The sequence below is a fragment of the Tursiops truncatus genome, chromosome 3 (genome assembly GCF_011762595.2).
Source record: "Tursiops truncatus isolate mTurTru1 chromosome 3, mTurTru1.mat.Y, whole genome shotgun sequence".
Lineage (NCBI taxonomy): Eukaryota > Metazoa > Chordata > Mammalia > Artiodactyla > Delphinidae > Tursiops > Tursiops truncatus.
In genome coordinates this window covers 112,162,534-112,187,239 of record NC_047036.1, presented here as the reverse complement: position 1 = coordinate 112,187,239, position 24,706 = coordinate 112,162,534, and the positions used below count along the sequence as shown (strand labels likewise).

Here is a 24,706-nt window from a genome sequence, read left to right as displayed (position 1 = left end):
AGTCCGGGCAGGGAAGGGAGATATTTGCGAGCATGACAGCGTCTGGGCCCCTCCTGGGCCTGAGCCACAACACAGCCCTGTGCCCGCTGCAGGCGGATCTGCACAGCTGGTCAGCACTGCTGAAGCCCTCTGGATGCCAGACCATCTCCTTTCATCCTCACACAGCCCCACCCGGCAGGGACCGGCACCCCGCTTCAGGGCCGCACTGAGGCCGGGACGGGCAAGGCAAGTGGCCCAAGGTCAACATGCAGGGAGTGACGCCACTGAGGGACGGACCTACCTAGGCTGGAAGGAGACAACAGGGTAGGACCCTCAGTGGAGGCTGTGGTGCACACAGAAGAGCCAAGGAGGCCCTGGGGGCTACGCTCAGGGAAGCACGGCCCTGAGGAGGCCTCAGCTCCTTCCAGCCCTCTTGGGGGCCCATCTCCAAGGTGGGGCTCTGCCTTTGGGAAGCAAACCCTCCTCACATCCCGCTGGGAGGAGTGAATCCACCTGACCCCACCCCGAGACAAAAAGCTCCGTACAAGCCCAGTATGTCCTCAGGGGGGCGGCAGAGCTGCCCTGACTGAGGGAAGGTGTCTCTCGCGGGGCCACCGAAGGCGGGTCTGGAGGAAACACAGCAAAACCATCACCGCGACTGCGTTTAGGCAGCGAATACACTACAGAGAACTCCCTTTTTCTATATCTAGCTCTTAAACGGTATTTCATTTTGAAATGGGATTTTGAAAAAGCAAATACCAGTGGTGGGAGAAGTAGAGGCAGAGGTAGAGGAGGAGGAGGAAGAAGGTGAAGGGCGTGAGAAGCACCCCAGAGCTGAGCAGGAGGGTGTTTGCACCCTGTGGACCACTCCCAGGCCCTCCTTCCCCAGACGGGACAGAGACATAGCTAAGCAGCAGACTGTCTAACGGAGCGGCCATCACAATCACCCGGGGCAGAGGTCAGAGACAGAGCCAGGTCTCTCCACAGAAGCCACTACTCAGGACAAGAAGACAGAGCTGGTCAAAACTGGGGACTCCAAGCCATGCACTTGCACTCTGGGGTCCCAGACCACAGCTGGCACTTGGGGCTGCAGCTCTGGGGTCTCCCTGGCAACTCCTGCTGCCGTGAAAGCATCTGCTGATCACAGGCACCCACCACCAACTGACCCGCCCCCCCCAAAAGGAAAGTGGGACCCAGACAGCCTAAGGCTCGTTCCAATTCTGTCCTCGACTTTCTCCCTGAGCAACCACCTTCACAACAGAGACCCCTGATCTGTGGGTGGAGCAATGCCCTTGCACCCCTTCCCGGGAGGCTGTAAGACGCTCCGACCAGCTGTCTGTCTGCTGTTGACTTCCCAAACAGCCCTGACTCGGCCCCGAGCAGAGATGTGCTGCCAGGGAGAGGGAGGGACAGGCAACGACTTTCCATCACTGCGGTCTGAGCGAGGCCTGTCATCCTGCCCTTTCGTGCCAGGATCGAGAGGGGCCCGGGAAGTGACAAATGTGTCATGGTCGGGGACCAATTACCCATGCTCATAACAAGTCCGTGCCAGGACCCTGGGCCACCTAGATGGTCGAGGGGATTTATGGCCCAAACCTGATTTCCCAGAATCCAGCGAAGGCAGGAACAGAGACAGAACCTGGACAGGACCCTCATCCAGGTCTCACTGGGAGCCAGTGTATTTTTGGAGGGCTCTGGTCTCGCCTGCTTGCTGTACTTTATTGCTGGCAGAGGGACGGGAAATTTATTACTTTACAAATCATACCATTCGCAGCATAAATGAACTGTCTGGCTGCGGCACGCTAGAGCCCAGATGATTTGCGAAACGTCTAATGGTAAGCGGAGTTATGCTATCTGCTTACTTACGGCCTCCGAGACAAAAGCCAACCGTAACGCAGAGCATCTGCACAGTGTAACTCGAGGCCGGCAAATTGGCTGCGACTCAGAAATGTTGGCTCAGCAGCATTACATAACTCTGTGCGCTCGGCCAGGGACTCAGAGGAACACAGGGCAGCCCCTGGGCCCGGAGAGCTGGCCCTGACGGGGCTGCGGATGACAGGCAGGGCAGCACGGGGGCTCGGGGCCTGAGGTCAGGGCCAGGCTGAGCTCCACAGCCTGGCCAGTTCTGAGGCCTGCTAGCAATCAAGAAGTGGAGTGGGCTCGGGGGCCTGCCTGGGAAAGGGGGTACTTGCTAAGGCCCTTCTGCTCCAAATCCCCCAAACCCAGACTGGGAGGACGGTCGTGAAATCACCGCGGCCCCTACGTGTAGACGGGAGCCCGGCAGTACCCACAGCCCATGGGGTGGTCCCCCCACTGCTGGGTGACCTGACCAGTGAGCAGAGAGGGCCAACTGCACGGTCATCAGCACCGACAGGCTCAGCCCGGTACCAGAGGCTTGGGTCCTCACGGGGAGGGAGGAGACGGCACACCATTTACGGAGGAAACCAGCAAGTCACTTGGTCTCCCCGAGCTTCAGGTTCATGGAAGTAGCAGTGCCAGGATTCAGATCCGGGCTGTTGTGATGTTGCTCTCATGTGCAGTATCTATGCTGAGTGTGACACTCAACGGTCATCATATTCCCAAAGCTCTCTAAACAACCCGTGAGATATGGATATCATCACCCCCATGTGACATAAGCAAAGTGAGGCTCAGAGGAGTCATGTCACTTTTCCAAACTCATACAGTTAGTGAGCGGAGAGCCGGGATTCAAGCTCAGGATGCTCTGGTTCTGAAGTTTCTATCTTTCCCACGGCGCGTGCCTCCCAGGATCCAGAGTGTCACGTTATGGCTTCCCACCACCTCACACTGTTCTGTTTGGAACAGTGGCATCAGACACTCAATGGGTAAGAAAAGTCCAGCAATGGGTTAGAAAAGGGCTTCAGAAAGAGGGGTCCACGCTTGTCCCTGGGAGCTCTCAGTTTGACTGTTCTCAGGTGTGAGCCCCAAGAGGCATGGGGTGGTCACTCTCTAGGAGGTCCAGGGGAGGGGGTGACTGGAGAAAGCTTCCAGACCAGGGGTGTATGAGTCACTCAAACTCTGCCGTGGCCCAGGAAGAGCAGCAGAGACCTTGCTTTAAACAAATCTACCGCCCGCCTGGGGCTCCGGGACCTGGGTGACTCTCCAAGGGCAGGAGAGGGACCCAGCAGATCTGTCCCCTTTGCAGATGGGCCAAAGGGCCCTGCCTGAACGCACATGCGATCCTCAGCTCAGGCTTAAAATGTAGCACTGGGGCAAGGTAAACGCCTGTGGGTTCTCAACCTGTGAAGTCTTTAGCTTAAAAACAAAAATGCTTTCTGAACAGTTGATTTAAAAACAGAGGACAGTATTTTCAAACACTTTGATCTTCAAAAATAAAAAAGCTGTCTTGCTACCATAGAGAATTTTGACCGTGCCACTTGGCATTCAAAATCAAACGCTGTTTGCTGAATACTCATCTAAAAATAGCTTCATTTTGTTCACGAGCCTTACAAAACAAACGCTTGGCCCCAGAGATACCATCCTCTCACTGTCTCACACAGCCCACACACTCATTCACTTACCTACTCACTCAGCAAAGCTCACTGTCTCCAGTCCCGGTAAAGGCCCAGCAGAAGGGGTCCTTGGATTTCCAATTCCCTCCACGTCACATGCTAAAGACGACCTCTTGGAGAAGCTTAAATTCAGTTAATGGGCTTTTTAGAGCATGTGAACGTCACCCTCAGTAAAGAAGCCTATTAGCCACGTAAATAGTACACACATGTCCATGTGAAGCACGGGCAGCGGGAGGGTGGCAGCACCCACCGTCAGCACCCACATGCCACCGGGATGAATGTTTTCAGGCATTCCGGCCGGGCACTGACATGTCTCTGTCGGAACCTCCGGGCACATAACTAATACCTTGTGTGACAGCTGCTTTCTGAAAGGTGCAGTGGCGTTCGTCGCTGGGTCTGATCTTTTCAGAGAACCCCTTAAAGCCTGGGAAACTTGGCCCTGACCCGGACAGGAAGCCACAAGGGGAACACTCTGGTCATGGGCTATGATATGACCCCTAAAGAGGCAGGAAAGGAAGGAGGTTCTTTCTCCCTGTGGGCACACATTCCAAGAAGCTCACGTGGCTCCCCAGCCCCAGGGGAGGCTCTTTTGGAAGAACAGGGGGAGGCAGGGGAAAAAACGCTCCTGGACCCAAGTCCAAGGGCTCTCCCGAGCCAGGTGCCAACCCAGCAGCGGGGAGCACGTGAACACAACACAGCCCCTGTGCACCCTCTCCTGGGTGACAACCTCCCCGGCCTGCAGCAAAGACTCTGAAGGCACCTCCTCATGTCTTTGATGACAAAGAGCCAGGCCACGTGCTCCAGAGTTGCGGACACAAGAAATTGTTTTCACTAACAAGTTCCAAGAAGCAGCGGGTCTACACATGACTGAGTCCAGGGCCCCTGGGAGAATCTCAGAGAGGTACGGACCCTCTGCCCAGAAAAGCTCACACAACACTTTTCATCCAGTGTCATGGGGAGGTCAGATGAAGACAGTCTGTGATAAAAGCTCCCCATCACAAGGAGACCAAGGCAGAGAAGCGATCCCCATGCAGCTATGACTCCCCCAGCCCCCTAGGCTCTAGAATGCACAAGGTAGGAGCCGCGCCTGTGGCCAGAAGATGGCCCAGGACCCGCCTCTGGGGTCGCTGACCTCTTCTCAGCCTAAATGACAATGAAGACTCCAGCTCGTCAATGTTCTAGTGGGGTGCCCTCTCTAACCTTCAGTTCTCCTGCCCGCACATGGAGGCCAAGGCTACCCACCCAGCTCTCCTGGTGGAGATGCCCCTACCAGGCTTCAGTTTCCCAGAAGATTCTGCCTCAAAACCAAGAGACTGTACTGGACATGGCCATGACCTGCCTGCCCCACCCCTGATGCACTGGCGACTGTGTTTTGTATTACCTGTCCTCCCCTCTGCCCCCGAGGCAGTAATCGATGGGCTACCATTGACCTCGGAGTTGGGCCAAACTGATTCCCTGCCCTGGAACTTGGAATGACAAAATCCCAAGAGAACTGCAGTGCAGCAGCAGTTGTAGCTGAAAACTCATGACATTTCCCAAAGCCGGCTCTCCCTAAGCTGCGAGACAGAGGCCAGGGGGCAGAGGAGAGGGTGAGAGCCCTCCACCATCAGGTGGAGAGAGGCCAGCACAGGGGAGTAGCTGAGCCATCCTCTCCTACCCCTGGGGCCCGGAAGTCCTACCCTCCGTGATCCAGAAGTTACCTCCTACGGCCTGAGCTGAGTTGGGCCACAGGGACACTGAAATCCATGGCGATTCCATCAAATGTGTCCCCATGGCTTAATGTCCTTGAGCCCCAGATAGCCACCAGCCAGGAAAGAAGAGGGCTGAGCACAGCCAACCCATGCAGGGGGAAGGGTCTCTGGACCCTGGCCCAGCACCGTAACACTCTGGGGAGCTTCAGAACTGCAGATGTCCAGACCCCATCGAAGGGCAATTGACTGGATAGGTCTGGGGTGGGGCCGTACGTCTATAGTGTTACAAAGTTCCCCAGGTGATCAGGCGGCTGAGCCTGGTTTAAGAACCACCAGTTTGGGCCATATACACCTTGCCTCACAAAAAACAGAATCCCCAGCATCTGGATGGCAAAGGACAGGGTCTGGGGAGCAATGTTGTTTTCTGGGAAGTTCCTCATCTGTCTGGAAAAATCCGTTCTCTTCTTTCTTGGGGCTCCACGTGCCACCCAGCCTCCTCTAGGAAGCCTACCCTCCTTACATGAACTCCTCCCTGAGCCCCACCTTCCCCATCCTCTGCCATCCACGTCTCCTGTGGTTTCAGTCCTATACCACACACAGAAACTTCGTCCCTGGGGAGTTCCTGGCCTACTGGGACTGGCCTCTGTCCTGTAGGCTGTAGAGCCATCTCCAGGCCTCCCCTGAGCTTCCGCTCTTGGACGTGGCCTGGCCATGGGCTCTGTGGGTGGGGATGGCCGTGGGAGAGGGACTGATTCCTGCTTGACCCTGCAGACCTATAGTGGCCCCTGTGCCGGGCGCCCTGCTGAAGGGGAAGCAGGCCCAGCAGGTCTTCACAGGCAGAGACAAGACACACCGGAGAGCTGAGCTGGGGCCCCGTGACTCAGCCCAGAACCCAGGACCGTTCCAGCAAAACCTTCATGCCTCTTCTTAAGTAATGGCACTCAGAAGGGCAGGCGTGGGGGTGGCAGGAGTTGGGAGGAGAAGAGGGAGAGAGGAAGAGAGGAACCTTTCTGAAGCGCCTTCCAACCCAGGCAGGAGGCCAGCTCCCCCAAAGCCCAACCCCAGTGCCAGCTACTGCCCCGGTCTGCCACGGTCCTGAGCTATCGGTGCAGCTGGAAGTGTGCAGGCGTGGAGAAGGCCCCACCGTGCCAAATGTGCATTTGATCAAGGTTGAAAACATGGTGTAACATGAGTTCTCCTGATCTATTGGATTTCTGCGAAAGAGCCCTGAACTCCTCACTCAAGTTCAACCTCAGGTCTCGGGAAAAATGAGTTTGTTAATTCAAGCAATTCCCCAGTGGTTAGTAGTTTATACCACATGCTTTGAAACAATGTGGCCTGAGTCAGGGGAGAAACTGAATGACTTCCTAGGGGAGAGCCAAGGCCTATCTGTTAACCTTGACAGGCTCTGCAGCCTCCTGCACTGGCCCGCCCAGCCCTCTGAGCCCCTCCCATGAGGCTCGGGCAGGGACTCCAGCTCCGCAGCTCACACACTCACACGGAGCAGCCCCCACTATTCAGAGAACAGCCGGCTTCCCACACGCCCCACCCTGCAGGCTGGAGAGCTGGCATCTGCCATCAATTGCCTCTGCAAGAAGCCTGTGTCTCCAGCCATCACCGGGGTCCACTAGGACCCTCCCCCCAGGCAGACCCAGCGAGCTCATGCTGGCCAGCGTGGATGAGAGGAAGGGTCAGCCCTGCTTATGGGTCCGTCTCAGGCAGGAAACGGTGGGGAAGATCCTTGGAAGAGAAGACTGATGACTAGAGGAGCCCTGCCGACCACCTGGTAAACTCCATTCCCTCACGCAGAGAATGTTTATTGGGCACCTGTTTCATGCCAGTCTCCATCCTGACCCAGAGACACCCCCCAAGTGTGGACCCGGGACCATGCACAGGGACAGTGACAGAACAATGATGAACGCATATTGACAGCCCCCTTCTAGGCCCTTCGCCGGTGTTAATCCTCACAACAACCCTTGAGGGAGGCACAGATGAGTAAACCGAGGAGCAGATCAGTCATTTGCCCAAGGCCACCCAGCTGGTAAGCAGTCGTATGGGCATGTGGAGTCAGGCAGTCCAGCTCCACAACCTTTGCCCTTGACCGCCATTGGACCACTGTCCTCCTCATTAGTATAATGAAAGCCCTGCCCTGCCTGCCGATCGGTCACACCCAGGCACAACCTAGCACCCAGGAAGTGGTATCCTTAGGGGAAACCCAGGGTCTGAGGCGGGGGCTCGAGCTGCTGGCTCCCCTGCCCTGCCTCAGCGCACCTCGGACAAGATGTTCAACCTCTCAGCTTCCGTTTCCCTCGCTCTAAAATGGGGATGATAATTACCCATAAGGTTCTTGAGAAAATTTCATGAAATAATGCATATTACAGGGCTTAGCACTTTGCAGTATCTGCAAATAAAAGTCTGGTAAAAGTTAGCTACTCTTTAGTAATTAAGATTATTAATAACACTTGATATTAATATGTGATATATATATATATATATATATATATATATATATATATATATATATATAAAATCCCAGTGCATGTAAGCCCTGATCAGGCCAAAGCTGGGGGAAAATAACGATATTCATAACACTATATCCATACCATTATTATTATTTCCAACTGGGCTCCCATTTCATGCTTTACCTAACGAAAGTATCTTTTCTTACTAGCCTGATAAGCTGTCCAATGCTCCCCTTTTCTTCCCTCCTCCTCCCCTACCCCCATGTCCGCACCACATCCCTAAGCTCAAACACCAGGGCCACCGGGCATGGGCAACAGACGCTGCCACTACAAACAAGGCAAGGAACAAGAAACGTCTGCCACTTTTCAGGGGCTTTAGCATGAAACCCCCTGATGAACTTGACATTTTGGGGCAGAGTGTTTCACTTATAGCTCCTTCCAATAAGTCCAGCAAGACGGAAACATCCAAGCGATGCAAGGCCACGCTGCTCACAGGGGGAGGCCCTGACAGTCCACATCAGTGAGGACCACCGGCAAAGACGATCCATTTCCAGATTCCAAACCTCAACAGAAGGGACCACAAAAGCTCAGACTCCTTCCACGTCTGATTCTCCACCTCTGCACGTGGGCAGAGGTGGGGTACTTTAGGTCCAGTCTCACTGGGTTTTCACTGCAGCCAGGCAAGGGGGGGACTAGTCTCTCCTGACAGCCAGGGAGCAGGCTAAGAGAGATGCAGAGACGTCCGCAGGGCCGAGTTGGGACAGAGCCAGGTCCTCTGCTCCCTGGACTCTTGGCCAGGGGAGGGTGTGGCAACCCACACTGCACTTCTCTGGAAGGCTAAGCCACTCCTTCTGCCGGCTGCTGGGCCGAGAGGTCATAGCTCTGCCTCGCAGCGCTCTGGCCAACTGTTCCCTGAAATCACCCAAAGCCAACAGAAGCTCCGGGAACCGTCAGTCTGTAGCTGCAGCTTCCTCCCTGGCTGTGGGAACCTTCAGCTCCCTCGGGCTTGGGCTAAGTCCACTCTCCACACACACAGGGGAAACGTGCTGAAGGCGGGCCCTTGTTCCCAGACAAGGCCCACCGCTGGCAAGGCCACCCAGTGCCAGGGGCCCAGCTACACCAGACCCCATCTAGCTGGCTGCTGTCTCCCCAGAGCCCTCAGCAGCGCTCTCTGAAGGACCGAACAGACATGGAAAGGCTGAGTTCCCCAAGGCGCCCATAGCAGCCCTGTCCCGCCGCGCCCCAGACAGGAAGGGGCCACGGCTGCATCCCTGGACACACACCCCAATCCCAGCTTGGCTGCACACGCACACGCACCTTTCACATCCGTGGCAGCAGGCCCAAAAGGCAAGCAACAGACAAGCAGCAGCTGGCCACGGAGGGCAGCCGAGGAAGAAGGGCCCTACATCCCTTCCCGGTGCACAGGGTGGTGGGAGGGGCAAGAAGGGGCGACGGGGGCCAACCCAGGCCTCTCTGCCTCTGGGACAAGCCTGTGCAACCCCTGACCCAGCAGCACGGGGTGCACAGAGATGAGAAAATGGGCCCGGTTTCAGTCCCGCCAAATCCTTCAGGATGACCATTGAAGCTGAGAATAATCAATTTTCTGCAGCAGCTTCTTCAGAAGCCAGGATTTATTCTCTGAGTGCACAGAGCCATTGGCTCCACTGTTTCCCATCAGCTCCTGCCACGCTTCCAGGCTGCTGAGCACAGCCCGCAGCCTCCGTTCTCCCTCGACGCTCAAACCCACGCCCACGGCTGTACCAGAGAGGAGAACAGAGCCAGGGGCGGGGGACCCTCAGTAACACCACCTCCCATTTCCAAAGCACCAAACCTTTGGGAGAGGACCCTCACACACAGCTGCGCTGGGAGACGAGACTAAACTCAGGGAGGGGAGAAGAGGGCAGACGAGCTGCCGGACCCTGGAACCACGGGGCAGAGATGAGAATCTCTAGGCGGTGACATCAGTGCCGGCATTACTCAGCATCCGCTGGCATTTTCTGAGCGCTGGCTGCCCGGGGCCCTGGGCCAGGGCTGTGCCCCCGCCGCCCGCCGCTCAGCTGCAGGACCTGACCCGGGAAGCTCCTGACTGTCATGGCCACAGCAGCCGGTGTGGATGTGCTGGTGCACGGGCAATGTCCGTCCCACACGTGCACCAGCGTTCAGCAAGGGACACATCTGACCTGGTCATGTCCCTGGGGGCCCCAGAATCACGGTTGTAACTCTGCAGCAGGGCCCACTGCGCCAGGGGACCATCTGTGTGCAGCCCAGGCAGGTCAGTTCCTGAAGGCTCAGTCCTCGTTCCCTCTCTAGTCACTCTGGACAGATCCCAGCGCGGTTTTCGGTTTGCTCTCAGTGGTTCTCAAGGTGTGGTCCCTGGACCGGCAGAAGCAGCAGCAGCACCTGGGAACTTGGATGAAATGCATTCTCAGGCCCCACCCCAGGCCTCCTCAATCAGAAATCCGGGGGTGGAGCTCAGCAGTGTGTGTTTTAACAAGCCCCCTAGGTGACTGTGACGCAGCTCTGGATCACCAAGTCGTCGGGTTGGGGGCAGGGAGGGGTGGACAGGACACGGGGCCGGGGTGCCAGCAGCTCCTCTGCTCTCCTTCAGCTCAAGGGGGTGTACCCACTTCCCAAGCTAGCAAGCCTGAGGGAGCCCTTTTGCTCCCAAGGGCTGCTCCTCTGTGAGTCAGGGGTCCTTGTGGGTCTCCTCACCCCCAGGAGGCTGAGAGTCTACCCAACTTCTCACTGCAGACCCCCAAACCCCAGGACCCAGTCTCATCATGTGTTGAGGAATATCAACGTTTTATTCATATCACGATTAAAATAATATTATACAACACACACTGACCATGTCCCCATTTCAGGGGTCTTTGCTGCTCCCTAAGTTAGAGCTCTCTTCTCCCGACCAGCACGCTTCACTCAGGGCTCTGAGTAACGTCACCGCTTCAGAGACGCCTGTCCCAACCATCCTATCTAAGGTCACTCTTCATCAGCTCTGTCCCCTCACCCAAATTTTTCTGTATCGCCACCTAATAATGTTATTTACTCATCTTACATATTTACTCATTTGTTTGTGGGGGTTTTGTTTTGTTTTGTTTGGTCTATTTCCCTCTCTAGGTTGTAAACTCCATGAGGACCGGGATCTCATGTGTTCACTGCCGCCTCCTCAGTGCCCAGGACATGCGTCTTGCACAGTAGGAGCTCAATCCATGTACTAGTAAATGAACGCACGCACACACAGAAGCAAAACCGTAGCTAGCCACTCCTCACACTTAGCAATCTTGAACGCATAAAAAGCCAAGGCGAACTTGGAAATTAAATCCAAACAAAACCGACAAAATTAGATGATATGTTCTGCTCGAGTTCAATTGCCAAGAATGGGTTTTAATAGTAGAAAGATAGGGCCTCGAGCCAGTTCTGTTTCTGTATTTTGATGTAATTAATACCAACACAGAGAGTAAATGCTTGCAAACAGATGTGTGCAAACAAAGTGGCATTAATAACTTTAAGGCTTTGTTTACAGGGATAAGCAGCTTTCATACAAAACCAAAACCCTACACATAGGCCTGCAGCACCAATTTAACGAGGGATTACTTGATGACTCTGTAGCGGTATCCTGTTCACTTGACACCACATCAGCCTTATGGTCCTACTAAAGTCTGCCTTAAATAAACTCTTAATCTTCTCATCCTAATTCGAGCTATCTCTTCCTCACGTATTCTTTCCCAGCACTGTTGCTGCCAACACACTCTAACCGGTTGCCACACGTCAATCTGGGATCTGTTTGTCCTATGAAAGTGACCCTGGCCACCAGCAAACAGGTATCTTGGCCACTGGCGTGGCCTACTGGCACGTGCCTCGTTCTGCCCTCACTTTTCTCTGTCTGAACTAACGCAACCGAACTAAGCTTCCTCCAGACAGTGGACTGAGGCTATATTTCACTTTCCCTTGGAGCAAACGTGAGCAATCAAATACACCAACCCCATCAGGAAGACATGCGAATGTTTCTTAAATCATCCAGCAATACCAGGTTACAAGCTGGGTACCAAGATAAAATAGATAAGATCATATGAATTCCAAGGATTGTCATCAAAATGGAAATGCAGACCTTTGAGAATTACAAAGCAGAGCCCTGAGCCACTGATCTCTTTACCTATTCAAGGACCTTGGCACTTGTCACCGAGGCCCCCCAGGAGACACAGCGGAGCACTGATGCACTGAATTCCAGCCCAGGGATTAAGCACAATCTTACCAGTTGGAAATGCGACCATCGGGCCACCAGAAAACTATTAAAGTTCCCGTCCTGGCAGGGCCCGTGTGGAACTGCAAATCAGCTCACTGGATCCACACATGTTTTGAAATGGTTCTGTAATACTGGCATCTGCAAGGGCTTTCCGGGGATGAAGACATAATGGGTGCCAAAGGTTTAATTAAAATTTTATGGCGGAAAAACTTATACTTGAGAACATAAGTTCTCTCCAGTCTGGGTTTTGTTTCCCCTGTCAGTATGGACAAGAGCACCATGATTCTCTTTTATGCGGGACCTCTAAGCCCTGGGCTGCACGGTGGGGGGCTGCCTGCAGGGGGAGCCCTTCTGCAATGGGACTGGGCCCTGGCACCCTGCCCAAATGCTCACTGTGGCCTGGCACCTGTCCTCAGGGTGGGTGCTAGCCAAGACCAGCTACCCCAGAGGTCAGAGAGCAGGTGCAGCTGAGCAGGAGGTCACCTTATCCAGTCTCCTGCCAGCACGCAAGCCCCCGGCACAACCGTGGGACTCAGCAGCTTCTCTTAAGACTCAGCTCCCCGGGGCATGAGCCTAGAGGAAAAACAACTCTCCTTATTCATGCCTTACACGGCCCCTCAGTCTCTTCAGACGCTGAGGATGGGCTTCCGTGCAGCAAACATCCAGGGAGGAAAACCTCTCCTCAGCCTGTTCCTTCCCGGGCTGGAGGAAGCAGTTCTTCCAGATGCTCTCCAAGGCCTCAGGCTGCTTGTCCCAGTGACCTGAGGACAAGCCCCTCACCCTCCTGATGGTGTCTTTCTCTCTCTCACACACATGCACACACACACAGCCTCGACCCGGGCAAATGCAGCCTCCTACCCAGTCTCCAACAGGAGGGAGTGCCCTGTTTGCCAAGAAAGCACTGCTCTGTGTCAGTCATCTCCGCTCACTGCCCAGGCGTGAGGATGAAGCCAGGAACCTACAGAGACAAAGGCCCGGCAGCCCCACCAAGCCGGGAACAGGTCAGCCCAGGGCGTGGCATCCACGGGGAGGAAGAGGCCTGGGACTAGTTCCTTAGCCGGCGGCAGCTTTGCCCACCTCCCAGGGAGGGAGCGCCCCTTCCAGCGGCCCCCAAGGCTTGGCTCCGAGCCCACCTTCCCCTCACCTGACTGCAGGGAGGCTTCTGTGCTCTTCCATGTTCTAGTGGCCCCCAGCGTGCCCACACTTTCGGCTCAAGGACCCGAGAAAGGAGACTGGCTTTCCTTTGACAGGAAGAGGGGCTTGTCCAGGCCCCCCAACAACCTAGGCCCACGCTTGATGGGAGAGAAACCAGGGCCCTCCCAGAAACACGTTTCAGTTAATGGCAACGTTCCTTTCCCATCTCTTCACTTCAAAAGGCTTTCTCTGAGACACTTCTTACAATAAGCATCATTAAAGGAAGGGGGATTTAGAAGTGACAGGTGGAAGCAGCCTAGTCAGGCCACCCACCCCATGGCACATTTCCTCACCGGCTCCCCAAGCCAGGAGGCCAAGGGAAACCCATCCTGGGTCCAGCCCCGTGGTTGGAGATGGGGCATCTCGGGCCATGACCCCCCAGTGACCTCAGTGGGTAAAAAGGGCAGGCTGGTTCCTGCCTCATCCAAGTCACGGGCGCAGTGAGAGGTGAAGGTGCCTTGAGTGGGGAGGGACCTTGGCAGTGACCCTACCTTGACCCGAGGGTGCCTCACAGAGGCGGTGAAGGAAGGGACCTTGGAAGGCCGTATGCTGGGGTGTTGGATCTGACCTTTGGGAGAAATCATCAACTAGCGTGGGGATCAGTCACCCTCCCTCTGCCTCCAGGGACCCAGCACTTTCCAGGTAAGCACCAGGTGGCACGCCAGGCCTCCTGCATACATTCAGTCCTCTCAACAATGCTAGGATGTATGGATCGGTTCCAACTAGCAGGTTGGGAGTCTCAGTTTGCTTAATAAGTGAATAACTTAGTAACTTCATGGCTCATTAAGTAACTTGTCCACGGTGTCAGTCAGGGTGTGGCAGGGTGCTCTCCACTGCCACCTCACATTCCTGACCCCCAACCCTCCTGCCATAGGGAAAGCAGTGCCTTTTCAGACCTTGGGGACCCACTGAGCGAGGCTGACTGAGCCTGGCTCCCTCTCTGTGGCCACCGCCCCGAACCTGCCCGCTTCAGTGCTTGTGTTACAAACTGTGTGGTCTCAACCCTGGCTGCCCACCCTGCTCTAGCTCCACCCACGCGCTCCCTCCCTACCTTCCTGAAGCACTTCTCTGGCATCAGCGCCCTCCTGCCCCAAAGCCTTCCATGGTTCTCTGTTTTCACACACTGAAGTCCAGGCAGACCAGTCACTGAAGGCCTCGTGTGACAAGGCAGCGACCTCTGCTCTCTAGACATCTTTTTCGGGGCTCTCACACACACACATACTATCTCCCACCCAAATGGGACTACCCGCTGAGCTCCTGGCGTGGCCTGCCTCTAAGGGCCCCGACTTCAAATGCGTGCAGACCCGCGGCTGCTGCCCAGAGCTGGGGGTCTGCCCGAGCGTGAGGGGAGCTCGTCAGCCAGGGGAGGCCCACGTGCTGGTCAGGCAGCCGCAGAGCGAGGGCTGGGTGTGGGAGGGGACTTGGTGGGTGTGAGAAAGAAAGTACTGCCCGCCGTATCAGTACACAAAGGATGTTGCAGCCATCGAGCCATTACCTTCCAGCCAGACGATGAGCTTGGAGGGCACTGAGGAAGAGAAGACAGGGGATACAGGCCCCAGAGAGCTGAGGTGCAGATCAAAGGAATGAATGCAGTGAGCCCAGACTCTTGCCTTTTCCCATACAGAGAAAAGCGCTAACTTCCTTAACTTGAGATGCCTGGTTTTCTTTTATTGACAGTAATCCTTTGATGTTCCGACCACCTGGTCTCTTGTTGCAAAAACTTCTATATATCCTGGCTTCCCCCCTTGCCTCTTCGGAACAGTTTTCTCAGCGTTATCTGAGATGCCGTGTCCTGGGCTTAAGTCCTCAGACAGTCTGCCGAATAAAACATAGCTCTCACCTTTTAGGTGGTGCGTGTTTTCAGTGCACAGGTGCACGAGCCGGTCAGCGGCCTGGGCAGAGGGCACCCTCCACTCCCGACCGCCGGGTTCCCGCAGGGCTCTGCACACACTGTCTCCACCCTCAGGGTGGTCCTGCCGTCCTGGTCTCCCCTGGCAACTCCCCTGAGGGGCCGGGCACTGCTGAGTCACCCCTCACCCACGAAAGGCGCAGCCCCCCCAGTTCTGTACAAAGTCACACAAGCACAACCACTGCCACACAGCTCTTGTGCAACCTGGCACCGTCCTGCTGGCAGGTACTTGGGGATTTCTCTGCGGCTGCACCCGCTCCCAGGGCAGGGAGCCAAACATGCACACCCTGCACCTGGAGAACGGTGGCCAGGCGCACCTCGGCCCTGGAGAGGCCTCTGCTGACCTCCGTGTGGGCTGCTGGGTGCAGGGGCTCCTGGGCAATGAGCACCGCCGCGGCCCTGGCCTGCCTGAGGCCTCTTCTGCCTGCACATGGGCCACTGCTTTCACCACACACCTTCTTCCGGCCCGTCCCACTGTGCTTCCCAAAGCCACTGAGGGCCTGGAGACAGGGCCCACCGGGTGCCGGATGGGGACCACAGCCTGAGCGCCGGCTCCACCACTGGCTCAGAGAGACTCTGGGAGAGTCCTTGTTCCTGTCTGGCTGCTGCTTCTTCACACATAAAACAGAAGCTGGGACTAGACTGATGACTTCCCAGCTTTGCTCCTAGAAGCCTGGTGGTCACACTCGTGGCCTGGAAGTGTCTCAGAGCTGAGACCGCCTGTCCCTGGTGCGTCACCCTGGGTGAGTGTTTCCTCTTCACAAGACAGAATCCTGGCCTCACCCTTTCTACCCACTCAGATACAGGCTTCCAAGAAGCTACAGAATGGGAGGCCTGGGCCAGAGGTCAGTGGGCCCTCTACCCTGGGCAGGTCAGGGCAGGGTGAGGGAGAAGGGCCTGGCAGAGGGAAAGGCACCCAGTCAGCATGTGGGTGCTGGCAGAGTCTCAAGGGGCCAGTTCCAACCACACGAACGAAGGAACCGCAAGATAATGGGTCACTGCGTCAGCCAAGTTCCTGGTCTCTAAAGACAGCCCTGCTGGGATGGCAGGAGTCAGCTTCAGAAGTCGCCAAAGCCTCAGGGGTCTGGGGTCCAGGGGGGCAGAGGCATCAGGTCTGGCTCAAGACCCCAGCCCCCCTACTCCCAGGAGGCCTCTCCTGCCCCCCACCCCTTCCCACCCCAAGAGGCAGGCTGGATCAGTCAGGATCCGGTCGGGAAAACAGAGCCCAGAGCTCACGCCCAGGAGGGCATCACAGTGATGCGGTTACACAGTCGGAGAAGCTGCAAAGACGAGCAGGGGAAAGACAGGCAATGCAGAGGTCGTCAAGCTTAGCAAGAGGAGGGCAATATCCACCCTAGGACCGGAGGAAAAGCTAGAGGAGGTGCTTCGAGAGCCCAGAAACCAGGCCATCCAGTAGAAGCTACGTTCACATAAGGGCCTTCTCCTGCTGAGGGAGCCAAGACCATGGGGAGACAGGCCAACGAGTGAGAGCTGGAGCCCCGGGGGAGGCGGGTGCTGCGGGAGGGAGACGGGAAGGAGTGCCCTCTTCTCTCCCTTCCTCCAGCCCTCCAGCCTCCTGCCGGTGGAGCCAGCAGGGGAGGGGCTGGGAACAGCTCTGAGCAAATGAGGGCCACGTAGACACCCTCAGCCTCCCACCTAGAGACCCTGATGCTTCCAGATCCTGCCCACACTTCAAAGTTCAGCCCAACCATCTCCCCTCGGGAAGCTCTGGGGGCTGATTCTGCACCAGCCCTGCTCTCAGTCTGTCCGGCCACACTCCTCTGGCCTTGGTCCCCTTGCCCACATGGGGTCAGGGCAGGAGGCCCTCTCTGAACTCTCCCCAGTCCCAAAGATATCCCAGCAGCTCAGCAGGCCTCTGTCACAGCTGAGCAAAACACTGATGTGCCCTTCTGCCCTGAACTCCCCAACTGGGTTTATTTTCAAGGAAATCTTTTTTTTCCCAAATGAAAATTCCCAGGTCATTTCTTGGGGGAATATATGTCGTTGCTGTACAAAGTGAACGCACAAAAGGAAGCCGAGCACTCCCATGTGAAACGGCTCAAGGCCCAGCCTGACCTGGGAGGGGAACGCGGAGGTGGGAGCATTGAGGTCTCACTGCCTCCAGAAGCCTCCCACTGACACATGAATTTTTAGAGCAAGAGACCCATGCGTTTTCCAACAGAGGGAAAGACGTTTGCTTCACTGAATATGATGGCATCTGGCCCTTCCCTTTCAAGGACCCCACCCACCCCTGCCTGCCCCGAGCCCTGCCGCCTCCAGCCTGCAAGGGTCAGCAGTGGCTTCTTAATTGGCCATGTTCTCCAGCCTCTTTTCCCAACATGAGCCAACCCTGAGAGGTCACCTGTCGTCCTACGATCTCTCTCTCCTGAATAAACCCCAAACACCAGAGCCACAGAGATGAGCCGTGAGAATGCTGAAGACAGCTCACGCTGCCTCAGAAGAACTTAGCGCCATCACATGGGTAACTTGAAGTGGGCCATGGTGGAAATACTTACACCATGGAAATGGGCAAACACTTCACATCAGGGCTTTTTCTTTTCTTCTTCTTCTTCTTCCTGGAGAGGTGGTTGTTAAATGCTTATGAGCAAACTACTAAATGAGGCCTTTGACATGCTGGGATTTCTCCATCACCACCATCAACCCCAGCCTCACGTTCTGCCACCTCCTCCCTTCCACCCTCTCCCTCCAGCTGTTCACCAAACCCACCAGGTCCTTCCGTAGGTCACGCTTTCCCCCAGCTGCTCAAGGGGAGAGCTCAAGGGCATGCTTCTGTCCTAACTTCAGATCCAGTTGTATGACCTTGGGCAAGTCGTTTGCCCTCCTCTGTCCCCTGACCCAGAAAAGGCAGGTAGCAGCACAGTGATAAGCAAGAAACAAGAGCATGTGTGCTGCAAGCTGAGCACCACTCATGGTCCAGGGGTTGCTCAAAACCACTCCCACCCCCTGCTCTGCCAATAGAGATTCTCCCGTGCTTCAAGGTTCAATCTCCTTGGTGCAGCCAGACCAGTGAGCTCAGCTGAGTGGTCCTGTTCCCTACCAGCAGCCCACTGCTGGGGACCATGGCTCTGTGACATAAGACCAAAGCCCCCTTTGAGAGCAGGGCAGGCAGCCTGGGGGCGTCGGGGAGGTTTATGCACAGGTCCAGTGAGAAGCAGTATTACGTGAGCGCGGAAGCTGCCAGGTCCTCTCTGTGTCCTTACCCACAGATCAGGGAAATAAGCGCTCCCTCCCTTTCTATGACCCCCTTCCTCGGGATAAGGAAGTTCCCTCCTTCTTCCTCACAGGCACCTGCCCAACAGTGGCGGGAAGCAGAGATAAGAAGCGGGCAAGCGGCCTCATGTGAACTCAGGGTGAATCAGCCTCGGGGCTCACCTCCAGCCGCCAGCCCGTTTGCAAAGGTGAGGAAAACTTCTAGGAGACGGCACACCCACCACCCAGCCTGGATGCCACTGGTTGTCCAGCTCTTCTCTCGGTGGGAAAGGCAATGCCACGCTCACCGCTTGTGCCCTGCCAGCCTTGGACAGGGCACTGACCAAGTCGTGAGGCGCTCCTCTCACGGAGCCTTCCCAGGAGGTCAAGAGCCAGGCAGGGCTGTGCCCTCCTGGTTTCCCGGCAGAACTCAGGGTAGTTCGAGGGGTCACCCCCACTTCCCCGTGAAGAGCTCAGCAGATCCCCAGCACATGGTTATCAGATGTTATCACTCATCACTTACTAGCTGTGGCCTTGGGCGAGTGAGTTCAACTCCGTGGGCCTCGGTTTCCTCCTCTGCAAAGTGGGAGCGATAATAGTACTGCCTCCCGAGTGGTTATAAGCAACCAGGGGCTTCGGGCACATAATAAGAGCTTAAGAAGTTGGATCTATGATAATTTATTACCCCCATTCTACACAGGAAGAAAGGGAGCTTTAAAAAGGGTCCCCAGAGAGACACAATTTGTCCCGAGTCCCTGCAGGATCAACTCTGTAGAGGTAGCCCTATGATTGCGTGTAAGCCTGGAACCTTCGGAGAGAATAGGAAGCCCTCTCCTTTGCCCCAGGCAAGGACAGCAGAACAGCGGTCACTGATGGTGACTGGAGCCAGGTGTTGCATCTTCTATCACAGGGATCCTCGTGACTGTAAAGGCTCAGCATGGCCCAGCTCAGACTCCATTTGTAAAGCGTAAATCACAGAATCTCAGGTTTACGAGGAACTTTAATGCCCGTTCAGGTCCACTCCACAGGTGGGCACAGCTCCCCTCAAAACCTAGGCCCGGACACTGCTTGAATACCTCCAGTGATGGGAAACTCTGTACCCGCAGAGGCCAGGAATTCCACTGCAGATGCGCGTGAGGAGAGGGGAACGGGAAACAAACCAAGGGGCCAGAGGAGACTGGGCGCTGAAGGCCAATTCTGCCAGCTTCTCAGATGAACCTGAGGTATGTCCAGCCTCCAACCTCCAGGCCACCGCCCTCTGCCCGAGGAGTCCCGTTCTCTAGGAATTGAGGCCACCTCCCAGGAGCCAGGCTTGAGTGGGTAGATGTGGAAACAGGCCGAGGCACACACCGATGGGCTCCACCCCACTAGGCAACAGGAAAGAGAAAAGAGTGGTCCCAGGCCGGGCCCAGCAGCAACAGCCGCTGCCAGGAAGGTCCAAATGCCCAGATAATGAGCCGGATTCTTCTTCCAGAGACGCCAGCTAATGAAGGGAGCACAGGAAGCCCCGTGCCACAGGCGCAAACTATTTATACAAGTGTTAAAAATACATTTCGAAAGAAAGCAGGGAAGCCCGAGGAAACCCTCTGCTGCCCTTGGAAAATGATTTCTGAATACCGCGTTAGTTTGTTTTCTGAGAGGTGTTTGAAGTCTCTCCGTGTACCCCTTGGGCAACTTTAATTCCTCCTCCTAATCCCCTATTAAACCTGATGCTCACTAACACAGTCCGCTTAGGGGATTATGATTTTTATTCTTAATTATACAGGTATATATTTGGGTCCATGTGCATTGCTATGTTTTTATATAAATTTCAGAAGGCACTGTCAGCCTTGCTTCTCCAAGAGGCCCAAAATAGCCTGAGCTTCGTTTAGGCACTAGGGGGATTTAAAATGAAATGTAAAGGGACAGAAGAGTACAGTTTTTAAAATCCATTTTCAAAGCCTTGTAACCTTACAGCCAGAGATGAATGGGTTCGTGGGAAAGTGTAAGAAGGAACACGTGAAGAGCTGAGCCTGGGAGGAGCAGGGTGAGGTGGGGGGCACCTTTGCCAAGGCCTGGCAGAGCTGGAGGGACCCCCCACCAACCCGCCCAGGCAACCAGCTGCACAGTCCCGGGAGACAGGAAGGCACAGTGATCATCATCATCATTGCCAGCATCATCACCAGCAGCAAGTCCCTCTTCTTAAACACCTACTACGTGCCAACTCTTGTATTCAACTATTTGCACGCTTCACCTCATTAAACACAGCAGCCCTCTCAGGAGGGTGCCGCTAGGATCCCTGGTTTTCAGATAAAGAAACTGAAGCATGGAAAGGTCAGGTGACTTCCCTAAGGTCCCACTGAAGAAAAGGTAGGGAAAAAATAATATATGAATGACGATGATCATGATGATATTAATTGAGTGTCGGTAACACGCCAGGCACAGTTTTATGTGCATTATCTCATTTAACCCTCACCAAACGCCAGTGAGATAAGTCCTGTTATTAACCTTATTTTACAGATGAGGAAACCAAGGCTCAGAGAGGCTAAAAAAAAAGCTGCCAGAGGTCAGAGAACCAGGAAGGACCTCTGACTTGAACCCAGGTCAGTGAGACCTCAGGACCCAAGCCCTCAATTTCTCCTCTCTCACTCCACAAAGTAACGGCGTGCTCCCTAGCCACAGAGGACTTAAGGACAATGGCACAAGAGATCTGACAACGCAGCATCCCTCCCACTGGTCCTGGAGGCCTAGTAACCAGGGGTCTGTCTAGGTTCTGGATCATCAGGGCCCCAGCAGCTGAGGTAATCTGGGAAGACTCCCTGGAGGAAGGGTCTAAGAGGTAGGCTGGGGAAGAATGGGCTGAAGCACAGAAGACAGTAGAAGTGGATAAAATGGGGCGCAAAGGTAAGAAAGGACGAGTATGCTCAGAGGCACGTGGCTGGAGACCTTAGGAGTCAGATAAGGCAGAAGGATCGGGAGAGAGGTCTGGTCTGGGGACAGACATCTAGGGGGTCACAGAACCATAGGGATCCTTCCACCAAATCCACCCTCCCTGCCTTCCCTCCAGCGACTGGGCATGAAGAAAGCATCCCTGCTCCTATTCAAGGCCAGCTCCTGCCTTCAACACCAAGTCGCACCTCCTGAACCCTCCCAAAGACATTGCTCCTGCCGATGGCCCCTCTCTCGGGATCATTAAACTTCTGCTTCCTCCTGCATCTTTCACATCAGCATACAAATGTGCTCTATTTTTTCCTATGTCTCAGAAAACCCTGCCTGGACCCCCACATCCCTCTCAAGGTGCCACCCCGTTTCACTGCTGCCCATTTGATGGCAAAACACCTCGAGAGCTGGGGGGGAATCGGATAGAGCTGTCTCCTCCCACAGCTCCCCGGTGGACTGGCTCTCACCAGGTCACCAACAGCTCAGGTGGTCAAAGGCCACCCTCAGCAGCCTTTCCCTCCCACCTGTCTGGCTGTACCTTCCCCATCGCCCTGGCTGGTGCCTCCCGCATCCACGACTGCCCTGTCCCTAGTCTCTGAGCCCTCTTCTCTTCTCTCTCTCCACCCACCAGCTCGTCCAGTCCTGTGGCGCTGAATTCTACACCCATGATGCCAAAATGTCCGTGTCCAGCCCCGCCCCTCCCCTCCGCGCCGCACGCCTGACGGCAAACTCGATGTCATCGCTTATGTGTCTAAGAGGCCTCTCAAACTTAACAGGTCCCAAACTGCACTCCTGGTTCCCACTCCCCCAAACCTGTTCTTCCTCTGCTCCTCCCCCACCTCAGCAAACAGCTGTGGGGCTGAGGCAAAGAGGGAAGTTAGGCGTAACTCTTGGCTTGAGCAACTCTGTGGACGGAGTGCCAATCCATCAGAAAACCCTCTTGACTATACCCCCAGCACATACCTGGAGCCACCCACGTCTCTCCAGCCTCACCATGCCCCGCCAGCCTACGCCATCACCATTTTGCACCCGGACTCCTGCACTAGCCTAACTGACCTCCCATCTTCACCTCTGCTCCCTACAATCCACTGTCCATTCAGTGGTCAAAGGGATCTGTTTAAAACACAAATCCAATCAAGTCATCACCACCACCACCACTCTAGCTTCCCACTGTACTTGGAATCATATCCAAACTCCTAGACACTGCCCCATACAGCCGCATAGGATCTGAACCCTATCTCGCCCATATCATCCTTTAGCACTCCCTTCTGGATTCCTACATCCAGCTGTACTGTCCATTCTGCATCGTCAACACACCAGTCTTGTTCAACCCCAGGGCCTTTGCACTTGCAGTTTCATCTGCCTGTAATGCCTTCCCCTGATATTCTCACAGCTGATCCCTTGTCATGCAGATCTCAGCCAAACTGTCACCTCCATGGGGAAGCCGTCCCTGACCACCCAGTTTAAAAGAGTTGTCCCTCACATCAACCATTTTTAATGCTTTACGGTATACTTGTCACCCCCGACAATTTCCTTGTTCATTAATATATGTGTGCTACCTGTGTCTCTCACCAGAGTGGGAGCCCCAGGAGACAGGGACCTCATCTGTCATGCTTTCTGCTGTGCCCCCAGCATCCAGCACAGAACCTGGCTCAGCCTTGATGCTCAATCACCATGACGTGAGTGACTGTGTCATCCCATCTCTTCAGCCCTCCTCCTATCACCCACCCAACCTCCCCCAACACCCTGGCCTTTCTCACAAGGCCCACTGTCCACACGTTGAAGATCAGTGTCCTGATTATGTCAGAGCTTAGGGGTGGGGGCGAAGGGGAGTGGGAATCACAGTGGCTGTCTTTACCCCCCAGAGCCTCAGCCACCACTCCCACCTCCCCACTGCCCAGGCTGCCCTGGGCCACGCCTGCCCTGGCCTGAGGGAGAAATGCCGAGGAGGCAGCCCTGTGCTCTGGAGCACCAGCTCTGCAGAAAGACAGCCAGGGCTCAAATCCTGGCTCCCCACTTATGGCCGAGGGACCTGAGCAGGTCTCTTCGCCTCTCTGAAGACAGTGAAAAGATCAGTGGTTGCCAGGGGGTGGGGGAAGGGAGGGATGAACAGGGGGAGCACAGAGGATCTTTAAGGCAGTGAAACGACTCTGTCTGATACTATCATGGTAGATACATATCATTAAACGTTTCTCCAAACCCACACAAGGTACAGCAATAAGAGTGGACCCCGACATAAACTACAGACTCTGGGCGATCATGATGTGTCAACGCAGGTTAATCAGTGATAACACATGTGCTACTGTGGTCGGGGGAGTAAACGGAAACTCTCTTTACCTCCCCCTCAATTTTGCTGTGAACCTAACACTGCTCTATTAAAACGAAAGCTATTAAAAAATTAAAAAGTTGTAAAAGCCCAGCACCAAGCCTGGTGCCCAGGAGTCCCTTCTGATATGTACCTGGCTGAATGTGACTGTGCCTCTTTATGCCTTCAGTCTACCAGGTAGCTAGACACAGCCCTGATGCTGCAAATTTATTGTGCCGTAGTTAAAACATTAAGCCACACTTAATACCTGCAAGGGCTGGGTTCTAATGACGGCCACACCGACAAACTTATGGTCCACTCAGCCCCTCACTGCCAGACAAAAATGTAGGGACCGAGCTCTGCAGCCTCGTTACCTGGGCCACGGGGAAACGTCCAGCTCAGGCTAATCCACAGGGTATGCGTTGGTCCTCGGAGTTGCACCGAGACGTCCTGGCCTGAATGCCCTTCCCAGCAACCTACGCCGTCAACACCAGCCCAACCCATGGTGTCTCCAGGCCGCAAGAGCACTTGCTCACATCGCCAGCACCCTGCCCACACCCCAGCCTCTAAGCAGCCCAGGGAGGAAAAGAGAGTGAGGACTACAGGCCCCCCCATGCACACAGGGACATTAATACCCAAAGACATGTAGAACTCGGCCCCGGGGCCACACAGAGAGTGAGGGACAAGAAACCTGGAAATCCAATAATCTGACTCCTGTTTCCTTGTTCTTTCAAACCCTCTGTCCTGAGTGGCTTAAAAAAAAAAAAATAGGGATGGACTTATTATCATCAATACTCCTTTGGCATCTCTATTAGTACCAACAAAAATTCAAATTCCTCATTCTTGTCTAGACTCCACAAAATGCCATCTTTACAGTCGTTTTCGATTCCGTTTTGTGATGTGGGCTTCACCATGAACCTATCAGGCTGGTACCAGCCTTCACATCTCACAGATTTTGAACCGAGGCCCAGCAGGGTTTCTGGCTGGCCCAAGGTCACAATGGAGCATCAGAGGTGGGAGTCGTGTCGCCTCCCACGCCAGTGCTCTGTGCTCTCCACCCACCACCTCTCACACCTCAACCAAACCCCCACTCCAGGTCCCTAGAGACCCACAGCTCCTCACCAACTACCTGCTGTTGGAGGTGTCCCTCTGGCCCCCGCTCCTATGCCTCTCATCTTGTTGACCTCAGCCCATTGTCTTTGAGGTAAGAGTCCACGTTCCTGGACAATGGAGCCTCTGGAATCCCTACCAATGTATCCAAATA

General features: G+C 55.2%; 2 long non-coding RNA genes across 5 annotated transcripts in view; one reads left to right on the top strand and one right to left on the bottom strand.

The window, feature by feature from the left end:
* Positions 1-24,706, bottom strand: part of LOC117311607 (uncharacterized) — a 149,901-nt gene that overhangs the window by 106,602 nt on the left and 18,593 nt on the right. The window contains exon 1 of one of the 3 annotated variants that reach the window (XR_004525879.2): positions 9,843-10,946. The exons of 1 other annotated variant lie outside the window; for it this stretch is intronic. This is a non-coding gene — a long non-coding RNA (uncharacterized lncRNA). Of the gene's footprint in view, positions 1-3,518; positions 7,678-9,842; positions 10,947-24,706 lie in introns of those variants that run through there. One more of the 3 variants, XR_004525880.2, reaches the window with a different exon arrangement.
* LOC117311608 (uncharacterized) lies at positions 15,309-23,218 on the top strand. Of its 2 annotated transcripts, XR_012330861.1 has the most exons (4): positions 15,309-15,751; positions 18,314-18,427; positions 19,325-19,441; positions 20,718-23,218. It is a non-coding gene; the product is annotated as an uncharacterized lncRNA (long non-coding RNA). The 2 variants fall into 2 exon arrangements; XR_004525887.1 differs by having other exon boundaries at positions 19,325-23,218.